Source organism: Adiantum capillus-veneris, chromosome 25, assembly GCF_014529385.1.
Source record: "Adiantum capillus-veneris isolate H3 chromosome 25, ASM1452938v2, whole genome shotgun sequence".
NCBI classification, from domain to species: Eukaryota; Viridiplantae; Streptophyta; class Polypodiopsida; order Polypodiales; family Pteridaceae; genus Adiantum; species Adiantum capillus-veneris.
This window is the reverse complement of record NC_140955.1, coordinates 44041741-44064457: the sequence shown is the minus strand read 5'-3', so window position 1 is coordinate 44064457 and position 22717 is coordinate 44041741.

Below are 22717 nucleotides of genomic sequence, written 5' to 3'. Positions count from 1 at the left end.
TTATACTTACTGAAAGCTGTCTTATTGTCTTTTTTTGCAGAATCCGACAGATACGCCGCTTGGACGCGATGAGACGTCTGACTAGACGACGTCAGTTTAGCCGTAGCTAGATAGCATTAGTTTAGGGTTTCTCATAGCTTATGTATCATGGGACGGATTTTATACGTCTTTTTGAACCATGTATATTATTACATTTGTCACCGCAGTTCCTTTTGCCAATCAATTCTTTATGCCTATGATGTAGTACAATTGTCATTATTACATTTGCCAATCAATTCATTTTGCCTATGATGTGTACAATTGTCAATTTTGCAAACAATGCGTCTTGTGGGTGACTATTTTGGGTCTATTATCTACCCTTGCACTTTTTTAAAAAAGTGAATCAAGTACAATATGGTTGATGGGTGGCAGGGCATTCAATGCCCTGCCACCAAAAAAAAATTCTCTCGGGCGTCGCTATAAGCGTCGCTATTTATGGCTCTGTAGCGTCGCTATGAGCGTCGCTATAGTCTTCTGTGTAAACGTCGCTATATGCGTCGCTATGAGCGTCGCTATATAGCGACGCGTATAGCGACGCATAGAGCGACGACTATAGCGACGCTCGTAGCGACGGTTTTAGCGACGCCGGGGGTTATAAAAACCCAGTGTATTTCCGTCGCTAACAGCGTCACAAGAGCACACAACCTCTTGTAGTGCACATATCCTTGACCTTATTTGGTAGGTCCATAATTGAAGATATTGATGAGATCATGATATAAGTAAATAGTACAACTAAGAAAATCAAATATTGAGGGGTCTAAAAAAATATGTACATGTCAAATATAAATAATATAGGTGGAAAAAATATAAAGGGGTCAAAATAAATCTCTCTCATTATAATTCTACCATAAAAAGATGAATATTTTTGTTGGTCTAATTTATGAGAGTAATAGAGAATAGTTGTAGGAAGGAAAAAATCACAATAGTGAAAAACTATACACATAAATAGAACTAGTTTTTTTGGATTTTTGTTGGGATGGAGTTACACCAAAAATAAGAGAAGCTTGCATGAAAATATTTTTATATGGAATAAAGAGTATGCAAAATGGTAAGAAAAAATATGGTAATGGTGAGTCAATGTACATAGCATAAATAACACACCATAGGTAGAAATATTTAAATAAATACCAAAATAATTATGAAAATTCCTTTTATTTAGGCCCTATATACAATGAAATATTTACACACAAATGGGCCATAATATACTTATAATTTTTTATTTTTTTTGGCTCAACTAGCTTAGTGAGTAGCTAATTGAGGGTTTTTAAGAAGATATGGGAAAAGTCCCCTAACTCACACACACCTATATACAGTGAAATGGTAGGGATAGCCACAGTGTTTGGATGATTTTGGTAGGGTGGGTTAACTCACTATGGCAATTATGGAGAGCCGAAAAACGGCTATCACTATCATTCCAAGAATAAAGAGCATGTTCATGTGCAAGTCTATAGCGGCTTTAATGACATGACATACCAATACTAGATCCACGGATGATGTGATGCGGATGTCTATTGAGCGTTCATGGAAGCACATAGAAGAAAGATGGCATGTATTTAAGAAAGATCCTTGTTGTATCCGTTTTGGATTAGAAATGGATGGAATAAACTCAATTGTATATGGAGTTCTTCATAAAGCACATGTCCTATTTTCTTGGTTAATTATAATCGTCCACCATGGCTAGCTATCAAGAGGATTCATCTGCTATTGTCACTGATTGTCCCAAAAAAGTACAAGGCAAAAAACATGGACATCTATCTGGCACCACTTATAGAAGATCTTCAAATCTTGTGGACAAGGATCGATGTGGTTGACATGTCCAAACCTATGTGCAAGGCATTCTCATGTGGACCATGCATGATTTCCTAGGCTTTGGTGAGTGTTCAAGTAAGTATCTTTGAAACCCTCACCTACATGCAATACTTGATGAACTCTTGATCAATGTTTTATGCTTTTTATTCATTTTTAATGATTTCCACGCTTGAGTTACTCTAGCAATCATGCATGCCCAAAAGGTGGTCCTCAACTTGGCTTCTGTCGCTCCGAACATTTGAGCAAGACAGTTTACGAGAAGCATGGAAGATTTTTGCATGAAGGACATGAGCTACGTGGACCAAACATGTGTAAACATGACATGCATCCACTAAAAGCGAGTGATTGGAAGAACAAGTGGCGAGTGAGGGGGGATTTCATGCCACCCGGTATGAACATGTGCAATGCATTTCATGCAAATCTCTCAACATATGATGCATGCACGTAATGTACCACTCCTCTCTCAATCCCTATGCATACCAATCAATCCTTAAGCTACTCTAATGCGGGATTCACAACCATGCTCTATCTTCCCAAACATGCATCAATTCTCCAACCACATATGCAAGCAAAGTTTGCCTTCACTCTACACATAAACTACATACACATTGGCAAGCATCCTACGCACATAATCAACACTAATGCAAGAAAATAAAATGGTATTAAATCGGAAAGTAAATCAGCACTTTCTAATATAATCTTATCACTAACTAGTGCACTCACTCAAACACGAGCTATTCAAGATTCACTCAATCTTAAAGGACTTCAAGCATGCACACAAGCTACAAAGAAAAGACGTAAGCTACTTCAACACATTCACAAGATTAACGAGGAGATTTCAGAAAATGAGAGAGTAAAGAGTGATTTTATTATGCATAGCTTCAAGCATGGAGTGGCTTGATCACTCAATACATTACAATGGTGGAAAGAAAGTGGAGACGGGCTTTGGTTTAGCTCTCTTTTGGCTCACAAGCTATGGAAGCTAGAAGCTCAAGAGTTCTCTTACAATAGCTCTCTATAGAATGCCCACACAAGCTAACCACAATACATTGCATTCTTGAGCTATATACTTTTGCATTCTAGGTCTTCTGGTTTCACACACACACACACACACACACACACACACACACACACACACACACACTCTCACACTCACACTCAATGGCTGACCAAAATCCCCTGCCCTATGGGCTCGCACTAATTACAATTTGGAACTCTAGTGAGCCCACAAAAAATAGGAGATAATCCCATAATAATACTACAATGTAAATGGGCTTTCATCCAAGTGACAAGAATCCTATAAAAAATAACATGTTGTTCCCGCATGACATTGCCAAACTAGAAGATTCTCCTATAAAAATGGGCTTTCATCCAAGTGACAAGAATCCTATAAAAATAACATGTTGTTCCCGCATGACATTGCCAAACTAGAAGATTCTCCTATTTTTTTTCTTGAAGACTTGATGATATTAGATACTCAATACCAACCCGATCCAATAAGCTTTAAGATGAGTCCACCACCATCCCAATCTGACTTCGTTCGCAACTTAAAATAGTAAATATTGAAGTGAGGACATTTACGCCAAAACCTTCTATTTTTAGCTCAGTTATCCATTTGATGAAGTTAAGCACTTGAACCAAAGAGGATGACATAAGCTTCGTAATGAATCAACCCACATGTCCATCTGACTCCTTTACTGACTAAAAATAGTAACTTTCTAAAAATAGTAAGTTTGATGTTCTAGCATAGTCACATTTACACTTTTGTTATTTTGGCATGTTTGACTCTTAATTGGCTAGAACTTATATCCGCCAAAAATAATAAGGACTTTCCAAAAATAGTAAGTACCCTTTGCTCTTGTTCCAACACTCCCTTCTCTATCCTGATGCTCCATGCTACTGTTCCAACATCCTTGCCTCCTGTTCCGACATTCTCAGAACATTTTCTTATTGTATTTGTGGGTTATTGAATGTGATTAGTTTAAAGATTGAGTGTTGAAATATAGATTGTTCAAGTGATTAGAAGTGAGAGGATTAGCATTTCCTATTGCTTATCCATTCAATTAGTGAGTGCGTGTTAGTCTAGAGTCACCAAGACTCAACAAACCCAAGTGCTTATCTAGAGATTCCCTTGCATTGACATTGCAAGGTATCCTCCATGACCTAGTCGGGTGATGTACTCCTCATAGACCATTTTGTATGGATTAGTGTGCGTGGCAACCGCTATGTGCAATGGCACCCATTCAGAGTGCCACGACATGGAACTTGCATGGGGGAGTCAAAATTTGGCATACATGCATGGGCACATAATAACAGACCTACATATGACCATGCATGCTTACATGTATACTTTGAAGAATACATATACATAAGTGCATGCATTCACACATATATAGAAAAGCACATACATAAGTCCATGCATACATAAGTATAAAAACACATGTGGGAATATGCACGGGCACTTAAGCACAAAAGCATCTTTGTATGTGTATGCATGCATACATACATACACACAAGCATGCATATGTGTATGCATACATACATACACACACAAGCACATACATATATGCATTGTAGCATACATAATTACATTCATTAGCACGCTCATAATACTTTAAAAAAAAAATTATGCGCATATATATATACATGATTATATTCACCCCAGTACACTAAAAAGGATTTATAAGAAACTAGATTTAAGGGTTGAAATATGGAAAAGCATATTAGAAGCAGTTTGTCTAGCTATATGCCTCACCCTCACTCCTTTCTCAAACACACTAAAATGGTCAACAAAACCATCTTCCTCACACACACACACACACACACACACACCCATGAGAATTGAAGGTGGACCATATCCCAAAAGAAAACACACATGCGCACGCGCATGCATGCACACGCACATGAGGATTAAAGGAGGATGTGCCAAAATGAAGTTACTTGTCCTTGAAGCGAGGGCAATAGAGTAACTCGTTGTGGAAGCAAGGGCAAAATAGAAAAACGAGAAGAAAAAAAGAAGGGACAAATGAGAAGTTGCACAAGAGGTGGCAAACGTTGTAGTTCAATGCCATTTGCAAGGAGAAGAGAAGAAAAAGGTGCAGAACAAGGAAGTTGTGGGGATTGTGGAGAAAGAGGCTTGAGTAGAAATGTCACAGGAGGAGAGAATGGGATGGAGGAAAAATGGCACAAGAGGAGGAAATTTGTGTAGCAGAAAGCCCAAGGCCATTTGCAATCAGAACCTGCTGAAGGAGAAGTGGTGTAATAGAAATGAACTATGAACATTGAGAATAGCAGAATTAAGAAAACTGTAGTGAGCATTTTTATGAGAATACTTTGAGAAAATAGAGGGTGAGCTTGATTAGAGGTAGCAACATGACCATTATACTTAATTAACTAGGCATGAACAATACTTTGCGAGAAATAGAATTAGAGAACTTGACAATAGTTGAGGACCGGATTTATGTGGAGCCAGTCCCCCCTCCAAAATTCCTTTGTATTATAGTTTCTCCCATGAAGAGAGACTTGGTACAATACAAGCTTTGTGTTCCTTGAGACCTTGATGGTGCAATGAAGATAAAGAGCTTCATGCACCACAATTATTTCTATAACTTAGCTAAATGAAAGCATTAACTTGTCCTTGGCCTCAGTCCCAAGACCTCAAACACCTTCAAAGGTGGAGAGAGCTAGCATGGAATGAGGGTAGGGAAGAGGAATAAGAAGTATTCTTACGAGAAAGAAATAGTTTCCTCTCATACCATTACTTATAGATGCTAGCATAGCATAGTAGCATAGTGATGGAGATGAAGAAGATGGCTAGCATAGCATTGAAGCATGGCTCTTGGTTGGATTTACATTCCATAGCCAAGAGTGTTTCTGTGGACTCTCAACTTTTCAACCTACTTGGAAAAGGAGATGAAGTTCTTTGCACTTCAGACAATGAGTGTGAGTGTGTGTGTGTGTGTGTGTGTGAGAGAGAGAGAGAGAGAGAGAGAGAGAGAGTATATCCCTCAAGCTAACCCCCTTCTTGCTTGGGTAGACCCCTCATCCTAGCTCATAACTTAAGCTCATTGGCCCTCTCAAGCCTAGTCAATCACAAGCCTAGGTCAATTCAAGCAATAGAGATAGTCTTTGGACAAGTGTCCTCCTTACCCCTTTGAGAGAGAGTGCTTGAAAAATGCTTAAATAATTAATTTAATTAACTAAATTCTCATTTTAACTCTCTAAGGATCAACCAATAGGCTTTAGGCACACTATGGGGGAAACCTAGCTAGGGGCTTGACATGTGTCCTACTTGCCTCTTGAGGGAAAGGGGCAGTACCCTTGGATAAGTGTGAGACTTTCCAATCACATACCCTCCTTTTGGGGCTTTCCCCCTCCTTTCTAGGCCTTTGTTTGACTTAAAGCATCTCAAGAACCTTGGCCTCCAAGTACCTTAAGCACTTCATGTACCTTAGTCATCAAGCATGACAAGCCCCTCAAACACCTTAGTCAGCAAAGCACTTCAAGAACCTTAGTAAGCAAGCACAACAAGCACCTTAGTCAGTAAGCATGACAAGCACCTCAAGCTTGGGTTGGGTTCCCACCTCAAGCTCAATCCTAGCTTGCCTAAAGTCCTAGGTCTATGGATTTTTAACACTAACCTTTGGAGGTATTTAATAAAGCTAACCCTAAGGTCTTTCAAGCTCCATTAGCTAGCATTTCTCTTTGACAGACCATCTCTCATTTGGACCCATTGACTTTGGTCCCATGCTGAGATAGATCCATAAGCACATGCCTATATTCTAATTCTTGTTCTCGATTATTCTCCCACATTAAATGATTAGTTTAACATGAGAAAATCATTTGGGTTAGTTAGATATTAAATATTATGACATTACCTCTCTCTTGAAATCATTGTCATCCCTCGGCTATCAGGTAGAGGAGATAAAGTCTTAGTCATTAGTCCCTTTTTAGCCTACAACATCATTCCAAGTTGGATGACTAATGCATTTGGGGCTTGGGAGACTTAGCTGCCGCAAGCATGTTTTCTCTTGAGTCCATTTCATTCTTCCAAAGTAGAGTGACAGATTCTACTTGAGAGACGTCACATCACAAACACGTAGCTAAGCATGCATACTACTTAAATTTGTGCACACAAAAAAGAGAACTAGTCTTAATAGATAATAACATTGACCATTTAAAAGAAACATTTACATTTGATTACTCTAATGTAGCATTGTAAGAATTGACAAGATTCATAATATCCTTAAGTTGTGTTCCTTGCATCCATCTAGCATCTTCAAAAGGATAATTTTTTAACTTAATAAGATACCGCCGGATAATCTTACCATGTCTTAGTACCTTGTCTTCATGTCGAAGAATCGATTCGAACTGAAGCATCTCTTCTTGATCTTCTATCTGGGGCGGGTCCTCAACGATTGGTTCTTGTGGTGGCTCTCTTTTGTAAGGCTTAAGTAGGCTCACATGGAAAGCATTGTGAATGATCCAATGGTTGGGCAACTTGAGTTGATGGGCCATCTCATTGATTGGTTTTAGAATTTCAAAAGGAGCATAGTATCTTTTTGCTAATTTAGCATAATACTTTTGGTGGCCTGTAGGATTTTTTCCCGCAGTCTGCCTCAATCGAGCCTTGGGAAAATTTGAGTAGGACCCAATCATTTTCCTTGAAATCTAAGGCCCTTTTGTGCTTGTTAGCAGCAACCTTTTGCCTTTGTTTCGAGATGGATATAGCATCCTTAATCTTTTGGAAAGATTCTTGTAGGTCTCGGATATACTCATCGACAACGAAGATCTTTCCATGTATCGTAAGTAGCAAGGAACTTTTAGGTCTTCCTTCAATGATTTCAAAAGGTTCCTTCCCCGTAGTAGTATGGACAGTGTTATTGTACGCATACTCTACAAGTGGTAGATACTTCTCCCATTGTGAGCGTTGATCTACTTCTGTAACAAAAGTCTTTAGTAGATCGAGAATCGTAAGGTTAGCTATCTCACTTTGGCCATCCGTTTGTGGGTGATAGGCCGAAGAGAAATTCAACCTTGTACCTAGATCTTCAAAGATACCTTTCCAGAAATTAATGGTCATTCTAGGATCTCTATCTAGCACAATGGATGTTGGAAATCCATGGTGTTTGAAAATATGAGATATGAAGAGGGTTGCCATTTGGTGTGCCTTAATAAGTCTTTTTGACAGGAATAAAGTGTGCTTGCTTGCTAAACTTGTCGACTATTGTCCATATTCCTCTATTCCCATGGATAGACTTGAGTAATCCAAAGATAGAATCCATGGATATACTCTCCCATGGCGAATTATGGATTCATAATGACTGGAGTAATCCAGGTTGTTTCCCTCTATCACACTTGGTCTTTTGGCATACCACACATTTGGAAACATAGTCTTGTATGTCCACTTTCTGGTGGGCCAATAAAAGCATGTCTCTACTCTTCGCAGAGTAGGTTGAATCTCTCTTTGCCGCATAGGGAGGCGCATGAGATTCATACATCCCTTTCTCACAAAGGGAGTGAGTAACACATAGCCTATTGTCATGGAGAAGATAACCATCTTACAAGATGAATGGTTCCTATTTCTTCCCTAAGGCAAGGGTTGACATTATGTCTTTAAAATCAGGGTCAGTAGCGTACTTATCTATTGAAAGATAAATCATTGTGAGTTGCTATAGACACCGCATTTTCTCTCGATCGTTACGATAGTGTATCAGCCACTTGGTTATGCTCACCAACAATATGAGAAATATGAAAATTGAATTGTGAATGAAAATTTTCCCACCTCATTTGTTTGTTGAAGAGCTTGGTTTGCATCATAAAGTCCTTGAGACTTTGGTGATCCATTCGTAAGATGAATGGAGTCCCCAATAGATAGCGCTTCCAAGTGTCGAGGTCATGTAGGACAGCTAGTAGCTCCTTATTGTAGATGCCCAATATCTCTCGCTGGAATTGATTCTTGACTCTCATATGCTATGGAATGCCCTTCTTGAAGCAAAATTGCTCCAAGGCAATCTCCGGTTCAAGCATCACCTTGGACCTCAAATGGTTTTGAGAGTTCCAATAGTGTAAGCACGGGTTGAGAAGTAAGCTTTTCTTTAAGTTTTTTAAAAGCACTTTTTTTTTAACAGTCCATATGTACTTAATAATTTTCTTGGTCAAGTCATGTAGTGGTCCTGCTATTTAGGAGAATTTGTCTATGAAGCGTCTATAGTATGCACACATACCAATAAAGCTTCGTAGCTCATGTAGATTCCTTGGTTATGCCATACTTTTATTACCTCAAGCTTGACTGGATTTATACGGATACCATCTTGAGAGATAATATGACCTAAGTACGTATTGAATCTCTTGGAGGAAAAATTCACTCTTCTTTTAGTTAATGAAAAATTTATTTTCCCTAATAGCTTGAAAAACTACATGGAGATGTTGCTTATGCTCCTCTAGAGATTTGGAGTAAATCAAAAAACACTCTAGTGAACTTGTGGTAGGGTCTAAGATTTTCTCCATTAGGCGGTTGAATGTGGCTGGAGAATTTGCCAAACCAAAAGGCATGCAAGATATTCATAAAGACCAAACGTTGTATGGAACATAGTCTTTACAATATCTTCATTCACTATCCTTATTTGATAATAGCCGCTTTTAAGGTCAATCCTACTGAAGTAGGTCAAACCTTGTAGCTCATCAAACAGGTCTTTTACCCGCGGTACGGAAAATATGTTTTGATAGTGATAAGATTTAGAGCTCGATAGTCCACACACATGCGGTATGTGCCATCTTTCTTTTGCACTAAAAGGACTCGTGAACAAAAGGGAGAGGAGCTAGGCCTCACCATCCCCTTGTCTACCAGCTCATGCCATTGCTTCATAATCTCCTCTTGTTGATCTTGAAAAAGTCTATAAGAAGGTTTATTAGGCGGTGAGCTCCCGAGTAGAACCTCTATCATATGGTCATCATCCCCTCATTTTGGAGGTAACTGTTGGTATACTTGCAATGCCCACCTCTCTAAATTTTGCCACCACAATATATGCTGCACAGTTTGTAAGGCCCCCATATGATGAGAAGCCAATGATGCACATATATTTGGTGGATTCCAGCTATGCACGCTGATGAGATCTCTATTTGTGATCGTGGGTGGTACGGAGCAAATTCAGGGGCAACTTTGGGGGCCTCAGGGGTGGAAGCCCCCGAGACTTTTTTTCCCCTTCGCCAGAATATTCCTTATCGCCGGAATATGTTGGTCGGACGACGGCCGAAAGACAATCGGAAAATGGCCGTCCAGTGGCCGGTGGTCCATGGTCTTTGGTCGGTGGTCGGCGGCCGGTGGTTTTTGGCCGGTGGCCGATTTCTAGGAGGACTTGTCTACCCAAAAGTGGCTACACATGGGCGCATGGGAGAATCCTACTTGGACTTGGCTATCTAAGGGTGGCTGCACATGGGCGTTTAGAGGCTCCCTTACAACTATATAAGGAGGACTTTTCATGAGTATTTTGGTAGAATGTTGTGCACACTTGACGCACACAGCACATCCTTGTGTAAGGATTATTAGTCCCTTGTATTCACTTGCTCTAGTTGTCTAAATCGCCATCTAAGCTCTACCTTGAGAGCGCATGGGTGGATGACGCCATCAATTTGTATAGTGTGCTAATCTAAAGTTTTTGATTTGCCACTAATCTACTTTGCATCGTGTCTCTCTCTACTCTCCTTGCTACTAGATCCTTATTGTATTCCGCATTTCTTACAGTAACTCCATAGGGATGTCATCATAGATACATCTTGGAATCCATTTAGAAAATTAGACAAGTCTAATTCTTCTTGATTCCTACCACTTTGTTTTTTTAAATCATTAGCATCATTTGGAGACTCTTTGACACAAATCATGTACAAAGAAACTGAGTTTTTCTTTGACTTATAAAAAGCATGTGAATTTACAAGTGGTATAATATGACCGGACTCACTAAAATCTATATACATGTTCTTTTCTCTATAGGTGAAGTAGATTCTCCTTTCAAGGAACTTCATGTTGGCATCCATGCAGTTGAACCATGGTGCCCCTAAGATAACATCCTCATGTTGGAGAGGAGAGATGAAAAAGTCTTCTTTGTCGACATAGCTTTGGACATGAAGCCTCAACTTCCCAATCAAGGGAGTAACGGAGACTTGTTGTCCCTTGAAATCCCCATTGCCAGTTACAATATCTCCCATCTCGAAATCTTGTATGCCCAGCTTTGTGGCCAACTTCGTTGATATGAAGTTGTGAGTAGAGCCAGGATCAAATAGGATGAAGGAATCATGCTCCCTCATCTTTTCCCAAGCATATGAAAGGGATGATCCTTTGCAATGAGCATCCTCTTTTGGAGCTTCGATCGTGGAAGCTCTAGAAGTCTCATTGCGGGCATCTCTTTGGGGGTAAGAACGATAGCCATGTCCTTGCTCTCCACACTTAAAGAATTTGTGATCTTTACAAAAAGCCTCTAGATCTTTAGGAGAGAGCTTGTTTTTACCTTTGTAAACTCCTTTCTCCTTGGTCTTGTTGTTGTTGTTGTTGGAATTGCCTTGGGAATAACTTTAAGTATCTTTCTTCCCTCTCGAATCATTCCGATCTTTGTTTTCTATGGGCTTGGCATTCCTTTTAGCCCCTTGTTGTAAATTAAAGCGAGAAGAAACCATACTATGGTGGATAACTTCGGTGATAGAACCACGCCATTGTGAGTTGACATACTCAGCCATTTCTTCAGGTAATCCCGCACAAAATTGTTGCTTTTTCTCGAGGAAGTTTATCTTTTGAAAGACTGTAGCTTTGAGATGTAAATCCCAACACTTGTCTATATATTTGTGGATAGACTCGTGGGAGAGTAGCTTCAAGCTTCTCCATTCAATAAGCACTTTGTCCTTGGCATAGCTTGCAAGGAATTGCTTCATTATGAACTCATAGAGTTTTCCATGTCCTTGGGGCTTCGCCATTCCCGCAAAGACTAGCCCACCATTGATGAGCAGATTTTTGAAAGTGCACAGCTACATGGTGTAGCTTGGAGGACTCTGTGAAGCCCTATCTCCAAAGGCCGCATCGAATTGCTGGATGAAGGGAAATACTTTGTCAGTAGCACCAAAGGTGCCATCATATGTGAGAAAAGAGATACTATTTCCTCCCTCTTTGAACTTCTTAAGATTTTGGAACCTTTTCCAAGCATGGTAGGATTTGTGATGTCCTCTCCTCTTGTATTCTCTAGGAGAATAACAACTGCTTTTGTCGGAAGAGGAGGAAGGTGAAGAAGAAGGAGAAGGGGGTGACCTCTTTCTTGCCTTTTTCTTCCTTTGTTTCTCTCTTCCCTTTCGGAGTGACAAGGAGAAGGACTATATGATGATCTTTTCCTCTTGGAAGGATTTGGGAATTGTCGAGACTGCCGTCTTCGTAGAGCCACATCTTCAGAAGAATTCGGAGATTCACTTCTTTCTCGTTCATTGGATTCCTTTTCTTCTCTTATTGGAGAGAGTCTTCTTTTGGAAGTCTCAACAAGAGGCTTCCTAAGCTCTCTCTCTTCTTGAAGAGGTAGGGAAATCCCATAAGCACGAAGTTGTTGGGTAACTTCGGATTGCAAGGCAGGGTTGCCGATAGCTTGTTGCAACCTAGTAACAAGATAGTTCACAAACATTGGGGAATCATCAGAAGCACCTTCTATCAAAGTTGACAATGCGGAATCGTAGAGACCAATGGGGTTGAGCACGAGAGAGAGAGAGAGAGAGAGAGAGAGAGAGAGAGAGAGAGAGAGAGAGAGAGAGAGAGAGAGAGAGAGTCTCCTGAACCAATCAACCTTGACAATGAATAACTGAACGTGTATACAATGGAGGTAAGGGGTTGCTTATATAGAAATCCTAGTGAATTTACCTACCCAATACTTTGACAAAGAAGCAAAATAAATACCTAAAAGCCAAACTAAATAAGGGGATCACATTGGGAAGTTCACTTGAGATGCCTATACTTTAACACCCTCTTTGTAGCTCATAGTGGACATCAATAGTAAAACCAAGTCGATGAAGAAGCTACCATGGACACCCCAGAAAGTGGCCACCAACTGGATACACCTCGATGTTGCTTTCCTCAACTTTGTACCTGAAATTACTGCCATCTTGAGCATCGGTTGCCTTTGTAGAAACTTTGAACTGAAGACCATACTACGTCCAATAATCCCCATTCGTGAATTGTGAACACACCACGTCCACAATATAATGAACTAATAGAACACATCTTGTCCATATCCCGACAAACAACAATGAATTGGCGCGCCCATCCATAGTTTTTTAGACATCTGATTGGTTCCGTGCCAGATGCATGTGCATTGAACTTCGACCTACGGGTCCAAACACCATTAACTTGAACTCCAACACAAGGGTCCAAATTAAGTATAGGGAGTAGTCTTGCCCTTCTCTGCCACTCACAAGCCTCTCTCTCACTAAAGCTAGTGGTGACACCGGTCATTTTACTAGAAATCTTATGTCAAGGCCACTGTGGCTACTACCACGAGTGCCATGTCGATCTCCTCTGCCAAAAATTTATTACCGTAATCTCTGTCCAGCTTGCCTTTTTCCTTGTCTATCTGTGAGTTCCTGCTTTTTCCTTTGGCTTCAAACTCTCGAGCCAAACAAAGCATCGAATCACAATCATGACTATGGTCGTACCTCCTGGGTATCAAGGCAGCTAATTGAGTACTGGTTCTGGCATCCCTGTCCAACTGACCTTTGCCGCTGTCCTCTAGAAAACTCCTCTGTTTGCTTTTAGCTTCGCAATCTCAAGCTAAACAAATTGTCAAGTTCCTTGAGAAATTGAGTCGATGCATAGGCCGCTAAATGGATGGTTGACGATCCGTTATCCATAGCTTTTGATTGGTTTTGGTCGATGTCATTGGCATTCGAGCAAGGGAGGGCCATGTTGAAGTTTCAAGATCTGGAAATATGCAAAGCCTTCACGCACTCCAATACAGCCTCACAAACCAAGCCATAAAATTCTCCAATCTCCTCATCTTTGCCAAGCCGCTCCACACCCTCTCCACAGAGAGCTCCACATGAAGTGGGCTCCGCAAACTCTGCTTCTCCCAAGATGCTCGTCAAAAATCACTTTCCAGTCCCTCTTTGGAGTTCCAATCTCCGTCTTTTCCGAGCCACCATAGAGCACTTCCGAGGTGGCTGTAGGATTTACACCAAGCCGCTCTAGACACATTGCATAGAGGGCTTCACAATCCCACGTTATGAATTGCTCCTGAAAACTTTAGTTCCTCCAAAGTTTCTCCTGAAACCATGCCAAAATATTCTCCTCTATCTTCCAAAGATGCTTCAACACTTATGCTAAGAACCTTGAGAACCTTGTCCCCTCGTCTAGACCCCTAAAGAGCTTTAGCTTTTCAAGCACATTGAAGGCATCCACTACGACAAGGACCGATTTTTTGCCAAGCACTGCAATCGGCGTTTCAAAACGTTGTCGCAGGGAGGCAGGTTTTCGTTTGCAGGTCTTTCGGGAGCATTTTAAAACGCTAGCAGAAAAGAGGGGGACATTATGGGCTTGCTGTCTTGGCACAACATTTCAAAATACTAATGGGAGGGAGGCAGGGCGCCGTCGACAAGGCACGCACCAAGAGGATCCGACAACAGGGGATTTTAACACTAGGCTATACATGGCTCTAAACAAAGTTTAATGAAAGCACAATTATTTGAAAGGCCCAAAATAATGAGATAAGTTGCAGATGATGATAATGCAACTATAATTCAGCAATGACCATCTGCGTTAAATCAAAGCGACTATAATACCACTTGGGGTTGTCATCAATTGTAGCATCGCAAAATGGAGCGACGGCCTTTGCAGCCCTCTGAAATACCACTCATCATTCACATCACTTAGAAATACACTAAACTTTGATGTTTTGCGAACACTATGCAGGATAAAGACAACTTTTTGGCTTGTTATATATGAGAAAAATATATAGGGCTAAGTTTACATTGAGGCATCATGTTCACAAAGGGTGGATGCAAGTGCATAGAAAGGTCTAACCCAAGATTTTCTATTGGTTTTTTTTTTGCCATATTTTTTCTTAGTAATTGCTTGAAGCTCCGTGTTCGCGCTTTTCGCACAAATGCAAGATGGAAGACCGTGGTTTCATCGTGGTTTCTAAGGGAACCCAACAACTAGTAGGGCTGACAACCAACCCAAAATTGATTTGCCAATCAAAGCAAGAGACATAGAGAAAACACCCCTTAACTAATCTTTCTTGGTGGGCCTTTTTTGTGCATAATCTGATAGATTTTGGAGTGCAACTCGTTACTAGGTTAGTTTGTTGTGGTTGTTTTTGCCTTGGGTTTTGTTGTGGTGACACAAAAAAATGAAGAGAACCAATTGATATGCACTAATAATAATTGAGCTTGGGACTTGATGAGCATTGGGAAGAAGCAAGTTGTGTCCCTTAGTGCTTCATATACGACAAAGGTCTATTGAAGAGGGTAATTGAATCGACATAAGGGCTACAACTTAACCTACGTTGGTAGTTGTTTGTAGATTGCACCATTCAACCTAGAAATATCGACCATTTAGTCTCTAAATCGTGGATCCATCTTTGAGACATCCATCTTATTCTCAATCAAGCGTAGTCAATTTTCCTTTATTGCAATATATAGTTTGAATTGCTAGACTGTGAGAAAATAAATGCATGTCTATTTGATTTATAGATACGATGATCGAAATTGAGCATGCACTCATGAGAAAAACATATGGCTAAACTACACTTAAGGAAGCTTTGACAAACTCATAAATACAAAAAACATAAACAGAGTATAAAAATTGAACTACACTACCGACCTGATAATTGTGTATGAATGTCATCCAATTGTGCAAGCCGGAGGACAATGTTTGAGTGAAGCTACAAAAAAGCAATGTGAATAGTTAAACATATCATCTTGCAATGAAACGTCACACACTGAAACTGCAAAGTATACAGTGCACGTCATGCAGAGGTGCCATACAAAAGTATGGTGGAAAGTTGGCACTGTGGTCTCTCCAAAAATTATAAGAAACAAAAGCTGTGCCCTGCCCCGTAGCGTTTATGTGTTGCCCCAAGCAAACGTATAGTCATGGGGTGTTGGATACAGATAACGAACCTTGTAGCGTTGTCGAGATAGAGTCGCTTTGTGCAATTGAAACGTCCAGTGTTGTGAATATATGTCCTCCCTGCCAGACACAAAACACGTATTAAGACAAACACAAGAGACGTGGCATATTGATTAAGCTTAAAGAGAAGCATATCTAATTTTATATTCTATGTCAAAGGTTTGCTACATAAAGAGTTATAGGTGCGTTTTGATAGATTTTCCCTTGTTAAAATTGCACTGTCTCTCTCTGCTCGGCCGTCAACTCTTTCTCCTACCTTATGCTGTAGCCAGTTTCCTATTTGTAGTGCGCCCTCTCCTTGTAGACCAAACAGGGCTTCTCCTCAGTTATGCAACTTGTCAGCCATGCAATAGTATGCTATCATACGTGGGGTCTATTCTCAAGAAGTCTAGGAGTCTCTCCAATCGCAGGATTCTGTTCATGGGACCGGTCGTCGATGCTTGAATCTGACTTTGGAAAGAAAACTCCATGTTGCAAACTTGCATCAGCCAAACAATATGTTTGCCTAGTGCTTTCCCTATGCAAGTTCGCATGATAATGAGCATGTTGAGTTCGACATCCCCATAGAGGAAGACACCATTTTTAGTCTGCTCATCACTATTGCAAACCCAGATCTTGCGAACTTTGTACTTGTTTACTTCAATCCCATCTACATCCACAATTTATACCTGTGCAGTAGAATATTAATTAACAACACTAGTCTCGTTTATAAACATATGGTCAAACAGATGATGACAATTCACCATGCACAATAAGATAATAGTTGGTTGAGCACTCATATTTTTAAGGAAAAATTACCAAAATGCCCCTCTAATTTGTCGAAATTCCGAAAATACCCCCAATATTTTTTCATAATTTACCCTACTTTTAAAAGCCTTTACCAACACCAACAAGGGACACTTTCTTATCACGATACTCTTGAGCTGCAAATGATGTGCTCTGAGGCCACTAATCTCTTCCAAGCAAGAGAATCTTGTCAGAATGCCGCAAGTTATGTGAAAACGGGAGGGTCAGCTTTCACACCCCCTCCAAGCCTGTGAAGTTCAAGATTTCCAGATGCGGCAAACCGTTTAGATCCATGACATTTCCAGACTTGTAGGCGGCCAATTCAAGTGAGAGGCGTTGTAGATGAGATAAGCCCCGCATTAATTGCCATGTATGTGGTCGAGGGATGTATTTTAAGCTTGTTGAAAACAATATTAGCAATATAACACTTACTCAAGATTCTGTCCCAAGAAGGACAGGACGAACCCAGTCTCCTCCTCGATCACTTCTAGGTGCTTGCTCATAGTAATTTGCTGCTCTACTCTAATCAAACATGTCAAGGAAGAATGTCCCCGAGTATCAATCCATTCCACTTTCAATAAGTTTTCTAGGTCTGGAATGCTCTCTAGATTTCCATAGTCTCTCAACTTCAGTTGTCTTAAAGCTGTGAGAGAGGAGAAGCTTCCCTCTATAGTCCTTAGCTCTACGCAGTGATAAAGATCAAGCGTCAGGCAATGGTATCACCTTGATTGAATGGAGATTTTCCCGGATTAAGAGTTCTTGAAGCTATGGTAGTGAGTGTCAAGAGATGATCACAACAATGGGAAGGCAATCTCATGAAGCCGAATTACTTGCCCTTGCTGTTTTACATACTATTTTGACATAGATGCATCCTTTCGGTGAGAATCATTAACAACAAGGGACAATGACATCAGGGATTGGAGAGGAGAGAAGACACAGAAGACCTTCGTCTATGGTGCATATGTGGAGAGGCAAGGTCGTCAGAAAGAGAGCAGCGCGTTTTTGAAAAGAGAAGGTCAAATACATCACGTGTTGCATACATGCTGATGAGCCATAGAAGACAATGCAACAATACGGAAGTGAAGGCTTAAAAATAGATTGTAGACAAGACACACACCTCTGCGAACTGGCTCTGGTAACCTGTGTGAATCTTTGCGAAGCTGCGAATTAACGTAAGCAATAAGTTTTCACTGGTTTATATACGAGCGAGCGTTGCTTTTTTTTCGATGTTGTAGACAGCGCAAGAAATAATAAGCTTTTCATGGTGCTAGTTTGTGGCCCTCGTTACTTGTTTTTTAATAATTATTTTTTAATCATGCCACATGGTGGCCTCTGCCTGCAGATAGAGGGAAAAGAGCCTTTGGCTCACCAAGTAAATAGCAAGTGACATAGAGAAACCACCCCTTAATATTAATACCCTTATGATGTGCGCTTAAACTAGAGTGCGTCGTTAGCTATGTTCCATCGAATTGAGATTGAACAAAATATTGGAAACGGGGAGAGAGAGAGAGAGAGAGAGAGAGAGAGAGAGAGAGAGAGAGAAGGGAGAGAGAGATTTCATGAAAGAGTGTTAGATTGTATTACCTAAGAGTGTTTGGGATACCGATCGTCGTGGTTCAGTGGTGTACCTCCACAGAAATTGGTTACTGATCGTAATGCTTCAGAGGGGTACCTCGCGAGGAACCACAAGGAGTGTTAAAGAGTTTTGTCAAGCTCAATGTTCATGATCATACAAGATGTCAATGTTATTTTTTGTTGTTCCATTTCTATGTTTCAAAAAAAAAAGAAAACATGCAAGTCTCCTTGCATGGGGGAGTTTGCACAATCTTCCCCAATTTTTATAATACGAGGGAACATGCCATTCTCACGGCAGCGTGCAATTTTCAACACGTTCATTAACTACGTTCTCAGTGTCAAAAATAAAAAAATGATAATGCTTACTCACCGCGAGATTGAATGTCTATCGCCAATGGACTTCCTTGCATCAAGCATCTGCTGCACTTAACCCGCTACAAGAGACGACACCCCAGGGAGGATACCCTTCAAGATTTTTTTGTGCTATTGTGAGGATACCACATTGTGTATATATATTGATCAAACCACCACCAAGCATGAATCTGTACTCCCAACAAACGTTGACTAGCGATCATATAGTGAATTCTAATATCTATGGCTGCGTACGTGATTGCATCTGCTGACCCGCATGCCTTCCATATTCTTGTGTAGGCATAGTTGATTGCATTTGGATAGAGACCCTTCATGCGTTCTTGTGGCGGCATTCCACACAAGAAGCTCCTAGGGCGCTTTTCGTGCGTTCTGAAGAGCACCATATGTGACGGACACATAGTCTATGCAAAGCCAAGCACAACTTCTTTTCTGTATCGCTCATTGGCCTTGCTCTTGTTGCGCACATCCCACAATGAGTGCATTCAAGGAGTCCACACTGCAGATAGAAAGATGAAAATAGCCTAGAGCTTTCCGCGCTTGCTCCCGTGGTGCGTATCCCGCTACCAATGCATTGAAAGAGACGCCATTCCCATCATTTAATGCATTCGACAGACAACATTTCGGGAAAAATGGTCATGAAGAATATGCCCATGTCATATTGCATCTTTGAAATTAATTTCAGAGCTTCCTCACCTGCCCTTGCTTGACATAACTGGATATAAAAGCACTCCAAGAGACTTCGGTTGGTGAGAAATCGTCACTTTTCTGAAGCGCAACACACGTGTCATACTTATCGACCAAGAATATGCAAAGCGTGAAATCTTATTTCAACAACCTCTGAACAACAATAAAAAGCAGATTTTTTGTGCCCGTATTAGCCTCTTGCATAGAGACACATGCCTTCAATGTGGACACGTAGGTGATACCATATGGAGAGAGGTCCACATCGGCATCTTGTGTACAGGCATATGCCTTTAAGATGCATGCGTATGTGATTGCATCTGGAAAGAGGCCCTCACTTCAGATCTGCTAAGAGCTTCCTGTCCATGCTCTTGTTGCGCATATCTTGCAATCAATGCACTCCAAGAGATGGCATCAGGGATATGAAGCTCCTCAGGCACGTTTTGTGCTTTCTGAAGTGCATCACATTCACCATACATATCGACCAAGGCATTTCCAAGCACGAGTTTTTTTTGCAATAGCCCTTAACTAACAATAGCAGAGCAAATTTTGAAGCCCATATCGACATCTTGTTGTGCGCGTATCACGCAATCAATGTACTCAAAGAGACGCTATTCCGGACATGAAGCTCCTCAGGCACGTTTTGTGCTATCTAAAGTGCACCACATTTAGTATACGTATCGACCAAGGCATTTCCAAGCACGACAATGTCTTGCAACAGCCCTTGACTAACAATATGAGCATGAATTTTCAAGCCCATATCAACAGCCCACAGCTTCCGGCGCGGCCCATGTCGGGCATATCCTACAGGCATAATGTTCCAAGAGATAACATCCCGCACCATATTGTTAAGTATGGAGCCTGATTTACCCTTGTAATTTTTTGTGGTAAAAGCGCACATTTGTAAGGCCCCCATTATGAGGAGAAGCCATCGTGCGTGAAGGAAAATCACTCACCGGAAACCAAAATTTTCACGGACAAGAATCAGGGGCAACTTTAAAGCCGGAATATTTTTTTTCGCCGGAATATTATGGCCGGACGGCGGCCGGAAAGTGGTCGGAAAACAACCGGTCGGTTGGCCGGTGGCCGGTAGTCAATGGCCGATGGCCGGTGGTCGAAAGTCAATGGCCGGTGGCCGGTGGCCGGTGGTTGAATTCAAAAGCGGACTTGTCTTCTCAAGGGCCGCCACACATGGGCGGATTGGAGGGTCCGATTTGGACTTATTCGCACAAGGGCAGCTACACATGGCTGTCTCTCATAAGAGAGGGCAGCCCTTTTGGCCTATAAAAGGAGGCCATTTCTACACACATTTCATAGTGTGAAGTTGATGCAACAAGGTGAGTGTGAGGTGGTGAGAGTGAAGCAAGGCGGGAGCTCCATTAAGGGTATAATCCCTTTGTAAACTACTTCTTGTTTTGAAGTACTTAAGCCATTGAGTGGCTGCTTTCCCGTGGACGTAGCCCACATTGGGTGAACCACGTATATCGTGTGTACTCTCTCTCTCTCTCTCTCTCTCTCTCTCTCTCTCTACTCTATAATCTCGTGTATATAAATTTGTCTCTCTCCATTAAGTAATCTACTCAATTATCTATTTAGCTACGTCTTATTTCCTAACACATATTTGGAATACATATCGACCAAGGCATTGCCAAGCACGACAATTTTTTGCAACAACACTATTAAAGAGAACTTTCAAGCCCATATTGACATCTTGTGTACAGCCACATGCCTTCAAGATGCATGCGTGTGTGATTGCGTCTGGAGAGAGGCCCCCGCTTTGCATCTGCTGAAAACAACCATGAGCTTTCTGGCCCTGCTCCTGTTGCATGTATCCCGCAATCAATGCACTCCAAGAGACGGCATTTGGGAGAGAGACCCTGCCTGCGATTGCATCTGTTGTCTCTCATGCCTTCGAGATGCCTGCATAGGCGTAGGTGATTGCATCTGGAGAGACCCTGCCTAACAATGAGATAGTAAGATCCTCATGCACGTTTTGTGTGTGAGGTCCTCTCTTTGCATTCAACAACCTCTGACTAATAATGTAATTGTGAATTTTTGTGCCAATACAAGCTTGTGTAGAGCTACATGGCTTCATGCATGCATACATGATTGCATCTGGAGAGAGGCCTTTACTTCGCATCTGCTGAAAACAGAATAAAGCTTGTTGGCCCTACCCTTGAGGAGCAAATCATTCGATCAGCGCATTCCAAGAGTCCATACTCAGGACATGAAGCTCCTCGAACACTTGCGTAGAGCCACATGCCTTGACTGAATTTGGAGAGATATACTTGCTTTGCATCTGCTGAACACAACCTAGAGCTTTCTTGCCCTGCTCTTGTTGCGCACATCCCACAATCAGTGCATTCCAAGGGGCGACATTCTGAACAAAAAAGTGCTCTAGCACTTTTTGTGCTCTCTCAAGCACACCACATTTGGCATAGATATCGACCAAGACAGTCCCAAGCATGGCATCTTCTTTCAACAGCCATGTTCTTGTGGTGTACATCCCGTAATCAATGCATTTCAAGAGGCAAACAATCCGGACATGCCTTCATGCATGCATACATGATTGCATCTGGAGAGAGGCCCTCGCTTCGCATCTACTAAAAACAGAATAGAGCTTGTTGGTCCTGTCCTTGTGGAGAAAATCATTCAATCAACGCATTCCAAGAGTCCACACTCAGGACATGAAGCTCCTCGAACACTTGCGTAGAGCCACATGGCTTGACTAAATTTGGAGAGATATACTTGCTTTGCATCCGCTAAAAACAACCTAGAGATTTCTTGCCCTGCTCTTGTTGCAGACATCCCGCAATCAGTGCATTCCAAGGGGCGACAATCCGAACATAAAACTTCTTTTGTGCTCTCTCAAGCACACCAGATTTGGCGTACATATCGACCAAGACAATCCCATGCATGGAATCTCCTTTCAACTGCCATGTTCTTGTTGGGAAGATCCCGCGATCAATGCATTTCAGGAGGCGACATTCCGAAAAGAAAGCTGCTCAAGCGCTTTTTGTGCCCATAACAGCTTCTTCAATAGAGCTACATGCCTTCATGCATGCGTACATGATTGCATCTGGAGAGAGGCCCTCACTTCGCATCTGCTAGAAATAGAATAGAGCTTCCTGGCCCTGCCCTTGTGGAGCAAATCATCCAATCAACGCATTTTAAGAGTCCACACTTAGGACACGAAGCTCCTCGAGCACTTGCGTAGAGCCACATGCCTTGATTGAAATTGGAGAGATATACTTTCTTTGCATCTGCTAAAAACAACATAGAGCTTTCTGCCCCTGCTCTTGTTGT